This window comes from Macaca nemestrina, chromosome 2 (assembly GCF_043159975.1).
Source record: "Macaca nemestrina isolate mMacNem1 chromosome 2, mMacNem.hap1, whole genome shotgun sequence".
In the NCBI taxonomy this organism is placed as follows: domain Eukaryota; kingdom Metazoa; phylum Chordata; class Mammalia; order Primates; family Cercopithecidae; genus Macaca; species Macaca nemestrina.
The window spans coordinates 90067521-90078702 of NC_092126.1; the positions used below are offsets into that span (position 1 = coordinate 90067521).

The 11182-nt window shown below is 46.9% G+C and overlaps 1 protein-coding gene across 9 annotated transcripts in view; it reads right to left on the reverse strand.

Annotated features, from left to right (window-relative positions):
* The window catches only part of LOC105489990 (TBL1X/Y related 1), a 185037-nt gene extending 175702 nt beyond the window's left edge, over positions 1-9335 (reverse strand). For 2 of the 9 annotated variants that reach the window (XR_011619907.1, XM_071091276.1), the window contains exon 1: positions 8948-9194. The gene's annotated coding sequence lies outside the window, so the exon portion shown is untranslated. Of the gene's footprint in view, positions 1-7896; positions 8325-8947 lie in introns of those variants that run through there. The other 7 variants (XM_071091274.1, XM_071091271.1, XM_071091270.1 and 4 more) reach the window with 6 other exon arrangements.
* Between the last annotated feature and the right edge of the window lie 1847 nt (positions 9336-11182).

An 11182-nucleotide genomic window follows, 5' to 3' on the forward strand; every position in this document is an offset into this window, starting at 1 on the left:
TTGATTCCATATCAGATCTCAGACAAAATACTGAAGATCTCAAATAGACTGATAATCTAGTTTGTTAAAAAGTTTAAAAAAAAAAAATCCACCATTTTAAGGTAATCAAAAATTTTAAACACTAAAAAAAAAAAAAAAAAAAAAAAGCTTGAAACTCCAGAGTACAATTTCCTTTTTGTGTGTGTGAGATGGAAGTCTCACGCTTTATTGCCCAGGCAGGAATGCAGTGGCACGATCTCCGCTCACGGCAACCTCCACCTCCTGGGTTCAGGCTATTCTCCTGCCACAGCCTGCTGAGTATTTGGGATTACAGGCACGTGCCACCACGCCCGGCTAATATTTGTATTTTTAGTAGAAATGGGGTTTCACCATGTTGGTCAGGCTGGTCTCGAACTCCTCCTGACCTCGTGATCCGCCCACCTCGGCCTCCCAAAGTGCTGGGATTACAGGCGTGAGCCACCGCGCCCAGCCCAGAGTACAATTTCATATAAAAAAGAATTACTGGTCGGGCACAGTGGCTCACGCCTGTAATCCCACCAGCACTTTGGGAGGCCAAGGCAGGTGGATCACCTGAGGTCAGAGGTTCAAACCAGCCTGGCCAACATGGCGAAATTCCATCTCTACTAAAAATACAAAATTAGGTGGGCATGGTGGCACATGCCTGTAATCCCAGCTACTCGGGAGGCTGAGGCAGGAGAACTGCTTGAATCTGGAAGGCAGAGGTTGCAGTGAGCTGAAATTGCACCACTGTACTCCAGCCTGGGAAACAAGAGCAAACCTCCATCAAAAAAAAAAAGAAATTACTCTATTAAGATACTGGAATGACCATCTCTGACTCTTGTTCCCTTTTCTGTTTTTAAATTCTACCTCCTAAAACCTTCGATAAAGGGGAAAATAGGTGGCAAGCTTCCCAGTTTAAATGTTCAACAGGTATTCCTCCTCCCTCATCCCTCAAACCTATTCATTTCATATAAATCTCCTGAATCTGGGTACTCCATGTTTACTAAAATGTATTAACCTTTCAGCATGACCCTTACAGTCTGTATTAATTCCGAGTTATAAATCTAAGCTCTCAGAAAGCAGAGCTTTCAATCTAACTCATTTTGTTTGATTGAAAATCATGCTGAAAAGCTTACATTCCATACATAAATATTAAAAATTTTGGCCAGGTGCGGTGGCTCACACCTGTAATCCCAGCACTTGGGGAGGCCGAGGTGGGTGGATCACCAGGTCAGGGGTTGGAGACCAGCCTGGCCAACATAATGAAACCCTATCTATACTGAAAATATAAAAAAGTTAGCCCGGCATGGGTGGCACGTTCCTGTAGTCCCAGCTACTCAGGAGGCTGAGGCAGTTGAATCGCTTGAACCCAGGCGGTGGAGGTTGCAGTGAGCCAAGATGATGCCACTGCACTCCAGCTTAGGCAACATAGTGAGCCTTTGTCTCAAAAAATAAAAAATAACAATTTCAGGCCGGGTGCACTCTGGGAAGCCGAGGCGGGCAGATCACGAGACCCAGAGTTTAAGACCAGCCTGGCCAACAAGGTGATATCCCATCTCTACTAAAAATACAAAAATTAGCTGGGCATGGTGGCACACGCCTATAGTCCCAGTACTTTGGGAGGCCAAGGTGGGTGGATTACCTGAGGTCAGGAGTTCGAGACCAGCCTAGCCAACATGGTAAAACCCCATCTCTACTAAAATTACAAAAAAATTAGCCAGGCGTGGTGGCTGGCACCTGTAATCCCTGCTATTTGGGAGGCTGAGGCAGGAGAATTGCTTGAATCTGGGGGGCGGAGACTGTAGTGAGCTGAGATTGCATTCAGCCTGGGCGACAGAGCAAGACTCCATCTCAAAAAAAAAAAAAAATTAAAACTTCAAAAGGATGTAACACCAAATTAGTTGCCTTTATAGTCAATTACCCTGGTTAGCTGGAACCAATACAGCACAGTCTTATCATAAAAACTTACTGAAGAGAGATGGTTAAGAGACATTCTTTTGGTAAATTAAACTCATTTACATTGTATAATACATATGCCCTATACTAAATGTTAATTTTTTTTTTTTTTTTTTTTTTTTGGAGACAGAGTCTCGTTCTGTCGCCCAGGCTGGAGTGCAGTGGCCGGATCTCAGCTCACTGCAAGCTCCGCCTTTTGGGTTCACGCCATTCTCCTGCCTCAGCCTCCCGAGTAGCTGGGACTACAGGCGCCTGCCACCTCGCCCGGCTAGTTTTTTGTATTTTTTAGTAGAGACGGGGTTTCACCAGGTTAGACAGGATCGTCTCGATCTCCTGACCTTGTGATCCGCCCATCTTGGCCTCCCAAAGTGCTAGGATTACAGGCTTGAGCCACCGCGCCCGGCCTAAATGTTAATATTAATAGTAATGGTTCAAATGAAACTCCAGTGCAGTTTCATTTGTAAAACCGTGAGATCTAAAAACACTATCTTAACTTAGGTACACTACTGAGGAAATAAGGAGGGAAAAAAATCTAACAGATTAAGAAAATAAAGTCCTAGCTGGACGTGTAAGCGGATGCCTGTAATCCCAGCTACTCAGGAGGCTGAGGCAGGAGAATCGCTTAAACCTGGGAGGCGGAGGTTTCGGTGAGCCAAGAATGTGCCCTTGCGCTCCAACCTGGGCAACAAGAGTGAAACTCTGTCTCAAAAAAAAAAAAAAAAAAAGTACAAAATCTTAAGCATCATTATACCTGACTACCTGACACATATATAACCAGATAGTCAACTTACTGTGACACAATTCCTAACTAGACTAGGTTTTCCCCCAATACTGTGGCTACTATTCCAGAATTAAAAGGGCAAAACCATCCATTTTCTTTTTTTTTTTTTTTTTTTTTTTTTGAGACCGTGTTTTTGCTCTTGTTGCCCAGGCTGGAGTACAGTGGCACGACGTCAGCTCACTGCAACTTCTGCCTCCCAGGTTCAAGTGAGTCTCCTGCCTCAGCCTCCTGAGTAGCTGGGATGACAGGCATGCGCCACCACTCCCAGCTAATTTTTTGTATTTTTAGTAGAGACGTGTTTTGTTGTTGTTGTTGTTGTTGTAGTTGCTTTTTTGAGACAGAGTTTTGCTCCTGTTGCCCAGGCTAGAGTGCAATTGCACGATCTCGGCTCACTGCAACCTCTGTCTCCTGGGTTCAAGAAATTCTCCTGCCTCAGCCTCCTGAGTAGCTGGGATTAAAGGCATGTGCCACCACGCCTGGCTAATTTTGTATTTTTCGTAGAGATGAGGTTTCTCCATGTTGATCAGGCTGGTCTCAAACTCCTGACCTCAGGTGATCCACCCGCCTCCGCCTCCCGAAGTGCTAGGATTACAGGCGTGAGCCACCGCGCCCGGCCGAGACGTGTTTTATGTTAGCCAGGCTGGTCTCAAACTCCCGACCTCAAGTGATCCACCCGCCTGGGCCTCCCAAAGTGCAGGGATTACAGGCATGAGCCACCGTGCCCAGCCAAAACCATCCATGTTCATCTAACTCTAAGAACTAAGAGCAAGTTTTTCTTCCTTTGCAACTCTGGCAGCATTAAATTCAAATGAACAGTTAAATGTGACTATAGTACACCTAAATCTTTTAAGGTCTAACTCAAAAAGAAGATGCTGCCACATGACATTGGAAGAGGGCTGTTGCTGCTCCCATTTTAACACAGGCCCTCACAATCCATTTTAACACGAAAATGGTATTAAGAACTCTGCCAAATGCTAGAAGGAAAAAGGTCCATCCCTTCAAGAAATGTAACATTGTAGTTGGGGCAACAAAAAAATAAACAGTTATGGGATTTGTGATCTTCACTAAATGCAATGGAATCTCAGAGAAGAAATATCCTGAGTCAGGATGGCCAGAAAAGGATTCATGGAAGAAGGGGGACTGAAACTAGGCTGTAAGAAGGACAAAGGGAAGAACAGCATGCACAAAAGCAAAGTAGTGACTACGGCAAAAACTACAGTATTTGAGAGGCCGGCAAGAATTCCAGTTGGGGAAGAGTGGGAAATAAAGCTGAATAGGTAGAATGGAACCTTCTTAAAAGCCAGACTGAAGCATATAAATTCAGCCCAGTTGGCAAAGAGAATCCATTATGGGTTCTCCAGCAGGGGAACTGACAAGATGAAACCAGTACTTTAAATAAATTACACTGTCAGTAGTTACAGAAGATAAAATGAGTAAGAAAGGTTGCTCAGGGCAACCAAATAAAAACTTAATAATCCAGACCTACAACAATTCATTCATTGAGAAGACAGACTGCTAGGTAACAACACTGGCCTAGAATTCACACAAACTGGGACTAAATTCCTGCTCTGTCCCCCACTACCTAAGCCTCAATTTTCTCACTGTTAAATTCAGGGCATCAGCACTCAGACCGTCACAGTACTTGTCAAAGTACCTGTGTAGTCCTGATACATAGAACTTTGACGATTAGTAAACAGTAGTGCTAAATTAAGTATGGTTAAAAATGGGAAGTGAACATAAGACAAGGCTCATAGAGGAACAGAACTTCCAAGGACAACTATCTTGACAGCAGCTGACAATATGGAAAAGAACACACAGGTAAAAGGTCAGAAAAAATAAAATAAAACCACCTACTCAAAGTAATCACTACAGCCTAAAAGGCAAACCCTAGGTTCTGCGGGACCCAAGCCTTGAAAGAGTTCCCTTTTTATTTAAAGAGTTTGCCTGGCGTGGTGGCTCACGACTGTAATCCCAGCACTTTGGAAGGCCGAGGCAGGTGGAACATGAGGTCAGGAGTTCAAGACCAGCCTGGCCAACATGGTGAAACTCCACCTCTACTAAAGATACAAAAATTAGCCAGGAGTGGTGGCGGACACCTGTAATCCCAGCTACTCAGGAGGCTGAGGCAGGAGAATTACCTGACCCCAGGAGGTGGAGGCTGCAACGAGCCAAGATCGCACCACTGCACTCCAGCCTGGGCAACAGAGTAAAACTCCATCTCAAAAAAATAAAATATAATAAAAATTTAAAAAAATAAATAAAACGCATGAGGAGCTACTACCCCAACATCACAGCTAGTAAGGGATAGAACCTGAGTTTGAACTCACTGTAACCACTATGCTACAACACAAAGATTTCAATGATTTTTCCTACACTAGTTTTTTGTTTGTTTTTGAGAGGGTGTCTCCCTCTATCGCCCAGGGTGGAGTGCAGTAGCGTGATCTTGGCTCACTGCAACCTCCACCTCCCAGGTTCTCCCAGATTCTCCCACCTCAGGCTCCCGAGTAGCTGGGACTATTGGCACCCGCCACCATGCCTGGCTAATTTTTGTATTTTTAGTAGAGACGTAGAAGACGGGGTTTCACCACGTTGGCCAAGATGGTCTCGATCTCTTGACCTCGTGATCTGCCCGCCTCAGCCTTCCAAAGTGCTGGGATTACAGGCATGAGCCACCGTGCCCAGTAGGACTGCATCTTATTAAACAGTGCTAGGGAGTTCAACACAATGATATGAGTTCTATGAATTTCATTTAACCATGCAATCACCTGACCCAGTTAGTACAGATGCTCAACTATAGATCATAAACTTGATCAGAAACACAAGGTTTTGGAAGGATATCTACACAGATCAAGACTAACAAAACAGCTGGGAAAAATTCCGCAGATTCAGTCATCTAAGATAGACCCAGGTTTGAATCCTAGTGTTCATTTAATCATTTTGTGGCCTTGAACAAGTGAATTAACTTCTTTGCACCTCTGTTTCATCATCCACAAAAAAAGCCCAACACTACCTACCTCATAGGATCAGCCTGGGGTATAAACGGCATAGAAAACACCTCACACCTCCTAGAGCATAGCCCTGAGCACCTAGTCCCTCTCCTCTGGCTCTGTGGTAACAGGGCAATCAATTGCACTCTTACCGAACCCAATCCCAGAGGGGTAAACAGCCAAATCTCTCCAGTATCAGCTCTCTCACAGAGTCCTTTCTTTTTAACTTCAGGTTTCTATTGGTGGCAGAGCATGAGATACCACCTTGGTGGCACCTAAACTGAACGATACTCAACAATTCTTTACTACACAGCTCTAGGGTCCTAGCCCTCCTCTACCACTAGAATGTCTGAGCATAAAGTATAAATGTCTCATGTTAGCTGCTTTCCTTCTTTGCATTTCAGTGACTTATACTGTAAATGTTGTGAAATGAGTCCAATTCACATGCACTAGAAAAATACAAGTTTTAGTGAATGCCAATGTTTCTGCCATACCTCTCCCCTGACTTCCTACCATTCATTCTTCTCTATTCTTTTTATATAAATGACACCAAAATTGAACAAACCGAACAAACTATTTCAACCAACTTCATCAAAATGTGTCAGGTCAGAAATTCTTTGTAACAGTACTGCTACAAATTGTACAAACAAGGGAGATTCCTTTGTCACCTACTTGTCTGACAAGGTTGTATGTATATTGCACTGATGGATTTAATCAACAGGTTGATGTTCAAAAGGTCTATTAATATATTTCCTTTTATCAGTAACCCCTATGTTCATATTATCTTCTGCCCTTTCTACATGTGAGCTTGAAAGGCTCCTAGAACACAGGAAGCAGTTAGCTCTAGTTCTTTCGGGAGACTGGTGTCATGATAATCATGCAAAACCTTTAATTAGGTGTCGAGAATACAAATATCAAAAAGATTCTTGGACGTACGTATTAAAATGCTTAACACTTCTTTGAAGCAACCAATGCAAAAACATCATCTCTGCAAGGGGCCACTCCATTTACCACCAGTGTCTCCCACATTAATACCCAAAGCTGGTATATGTTAAAAGAAAAATGTCTTATAAACTGACGGTGTGAGCTTTGCAACAATTTTTATGCCATTAACATGTCACTTTATTGAGTTCCTTAACACTAAGAAAAACTTTTCCCAGGCACGTAGTTTTCATCCCACATACAGTTCAGTATTTTTTCTGTACTGCAGGTTTGATTCTAACAACTCAAACGTCAAAAAATAGTTACTTATGAATTTAATGATTGTGATTACGTACATCTCAGTGCAGGATAGGGCTGAAAAAAAAAATATTCCAAACAAGAAAACCTGGATTTAATAGCAAGAAGCCTAATCACACATCACACGCCTAACTGCTCTCAGGCATAGTTTCTTCCTGCAGCCCCTCCCCCACAGGTAAATGCTAACTATTTCTAGAACTCTCAACAATTTGGGAAGCTTGCCATCAACTCCCAGGACACCACCCAACATACACCATGTTTTCGGGGAGACAAAGGTGCCTCAGACTATAAACTTATTAAAATGGTGAGAACATACAATCCCAGGAAGTCAGCATTACTAAAATACATCAATGTAGCATGGGTCTTATTTTAACAAAAATGAAAATGAATCACACTGGAAAACCCAAACAGTCACTCATTGTTATCTTCAACGTGTAATCGAAATTATTTATTCCAAGTTGTTTCAGGTAAGTGGATGAAGACACCACGAGGGCCTTATTATTATCCAAACTGTAGAAGGAGCCTTTAGGAAAAAAAGGAGGGGGAAGAAGATCACTTAATTACATGAGGTGGGGGGTGGAGAAACCATTCAGTCTTAAAATTCAGACTAAAAATAACCTGTCATTTTCACCCACTACATTTTATTAACAAGTTTGTTTAGATCAGCATACGGTTCCTGTTTGGAAAACAAGAAAGTGAACAGTAAACTTTCCTAAGTCAACTGCAAATCACATAGGTACTAAAACTCTTCACCCCCGGTGCCTGCACAGTCCAAGATTTTAAGTAAACTCCAGACATTGAGAACACCTAATTTCTAACGAGTTTCCAACATTTCTCATTTGTAATCACCAAATTATCTTAGAGACACTTAAGACAATCCAACAAAGAGAGCATTTTTTCAAAGCCACAACCCAAATTTTACATGAAACACACCATTTTCACAACCTAAATTTAATCCCGGTTACCACTGCGAAGTGATGCCTGTTTCAGCAAATTAAGAACTTCCAAAAATACTGAACACGTTAACGCATGGATGGCTTCCCCTGAGCTGCCATTTAAGATTAATATTCCACTTAAATAAAAGTCTGCTTCTGTTCAAAAAATTAAATCGGTTGCAAAGAGGAAGTTACCGAGAAACCACCCTCACAACGTGGCCTTTACACTGTCAGAAAATAACGTGACTCTGTGCCACCCAAAACTTACCAGGAAGCTGACAATAACTTTGCCAATTCTACACTCCTGAACCCAACTTCAAAGAATCTCCACCAAATACCTCCTTAAGACGATAGAAAGCACTAAGTTACAAATAAACACGTCCCGGAGCAAGGCCTGGCTGCCGCGCGCCCCTCCCCCGGCCGGCGCCCCCGCCCCGGACGCGCGGCCCCAACAGCCGCCCGCAGCCCCTAGCACGCCGGCCGGGGTCGCCGCGCCCGGGCCGGGGACGCGCCTGGGGAGGGGAGATTTCCATTGCCGCCCGAGGTTTCACAAAATAGCATACACCGAAAAGCTCCTTCTCCTCTGCTAAAAATAGGCTATAAAGGAGTCGGCCTCATGATGGCTCCTTGATTCAATTTGCTGCAAATCCTTTCCTAAAAGCCTCCCCCCCCTCATACACACACGCACAAAAAGGGGGTGTAAATGCACGAAGGGAGGAAGAGGGGGAGAAGGCCGAGGTGCACATTTTCGGGGACAACATAATTAGGGTGAGGATCCCCCGAGACCAGGAAAGGGTAGGGGGTGGGCAGGCACGTGAGCATTTCAAAGAAACCTGAGAGAGGAAAACGGGGGGATGGGGGCGCCCCAAGTGCCCTCCCTGCCTTCCCTCCCCCCACGCAAGCCCAGTTCCCCCAAGGGCCAAGTTGAAAAATGCATGTTCCACTCGCGCCCATCCCCCGCGGCCCAGCGCCCCCGGCCGCCTCTGGCCCGCGCCCCCCGCCCAGGCCCGCGACCGCCCCCACTCCGGGGTCCGGCCCCCAGCGCTTACCTGGAAACGGTGGCCTCCAACGCTGCTCCCCCCTCCCGGGAATGGAGGCACTAGGAAATTCCCCTCCTCGCCGCCGCCGCCACCGCCTCCAACCACCCCCAAAATAACCCCTCCGGGGGGTGAGAGGCAATTATAACCCCAGCGAGCGGAGGGCGCGGGGGATGGGCGCCGGGAGGGCGGGGGCGGGGAGCGCGGCGCGGGTCCCCAGGTGGCGAGCGGAGGTGCTCCCGCCGCTGGGGGAGGGGCGGGGGCGCACGCGGCCGGCGGCGGGGGGAGGCGGCGCGCGGGGGAAGGGCGCGAGCGGGGAGAGGAATTGAGGCAGAAGGTAAAAGCTGTTACTAAGGGAAAGAGCCAAACGGTTCGGAGCAGCCAACGGCTCAGACACTCAACACTAGGGAGAGAGGAATGGGGACCAGCCAGGCACAAATGAGCTCGCGAGGCCCGCGGCGGCGGCGGCGGCGGCGGCGGCGGCGGCGGCCGCGCAGCAAAACAAACCCGAGCGGCCTGCGCCGGGCGGGCGGGCGAGCGGGCGGGCGCGCGGGGGAGGGGCCGGCGGGGGAGGGGCGCCGCGGACGCGGGGAGGCGGTGGCGGCGGCGGCGGCGGCGCGGCGGGGGGGGCTCCAGCGGCCGCGCTCCTCTCCCTCCCGGCCCGCTCCGGCGGCGCTGGGGGCTGGGCTGTGCGGCGCATTCTTTTTAAAAATCAGGCGAGCCCCGCGGGCACTCAAAGGCGCCTCGGGGCCCCGGGCCGCCCGCCCCGCCCCCACCGCCGCGGGCTGGCCTGAGTGTGCTCGGGTGTGGGCCGCTGGGCCCGAGACGGGTGGGGGCGGGGAGGCCCGCGCGGTGGCCGGGGTGGAGCCGCTGGCGAAGTTTCCCAAGGAGGCCGCGGGCTTCCGCGTGTCCGGGGGGCGGCCCGGCGGCGCTGGGGGCTGGGCGCACACGCGGCGGGCATGTGCGGGAGCGCGGCGCGGCATCATATGGACATTTGTTTGTGAAAATCTCTGTGCACACCTTTGTGTGCGTAAATACATATGGTTCTCGGAAGCGTACCTGGAAAGGTGCTTTATCTGTATTAAGCGACTTTCAAAATGTGATCCAGAGCACGGGATCTGGAGAGAAAACACGCACACAAGAAAGGATTTTTGATACTAAACACAAAGCTGTAATTGAAGTGTTTATGCCCAAATGTACTGTGAATCAAGCATATGGTGGTATTTATCATCTGGTGGGTCTGTTTGAAAGGTTTGGTCGATCAGTTCTTATTTCACAAAAATAAAATAATGTAACTAAATGTTTACTAAACATATACCTCCACGGTGGCATCCACAGTAGAAGTTTATCCACTTTGTATACTTTTTGCATGTGTAAAGCACAGCTGTACCTTTGATAAGTGATAATGTGGGCAGTATGATTGAGGGGGGTCGTTTTTAAAGAAGGGAGGCACTTCAGGTTTTAAAGCAAATGGGGTGGTAATCTTTCTAAGACTTTCAGAAAGATGGGGTGGGGCGCTTCTTAGAGCTCTGTATAAGCTCAGGACTGGAGAAGCAGCCACCCTTTTAATTAAGATACGACTTGAAACCTTTTTGTTATTTCGGTTATTACTGCCTTCAAAGCAAAATAATATTTGCAGCTTTTTCTTAAAGGTGAAGGGTACTGTTTTCCTGCTCTCATCACAATATTTGAAAATAGATGTAGCGATCACTTTAAAGCGACTATCATTTCCTCTCAGTATCAGAAGCCTAAAGTTTTGCGACACACACACACACACACACACACTACTTGTAACTTGCACCAGTGTGGACTCCTGGTGGCCTAAAACGTTCAGTGATTAGACAGGTGGTTTCTTGGCTAAGGTCAATGTCTCTTTCCCCCAGGAGCCCTTGCTTGGGGGAGCTGCCAGAGGCCTTTCCTGAATGACCTAGTGGGGCAGGGAGCAGGAAAACCATCAGAGGAAAGGGAGTGGGATTGGAAACTCCCTTCCAACCACCAGAAAGAGAGTTCAAAGCATATCAGTGGTGTGGCCTTAGAGCTATTTTGATGTATGAAAGTGGGAATGTTGGATTAAACAATGTCACCCGATGGGAATTTAGATAACTGCAGGTTTCCAAAACACTATGCAGAGTGTACAGGGAAACCGCACAAAGCAAGTGTTGCATTTCAATAGGCTTCTAAAGCTGAGGCTTGTTTACCTCAAAACTAACACCTTTCAGAAGACTTTATTTCAGAATTGAGAAGAGT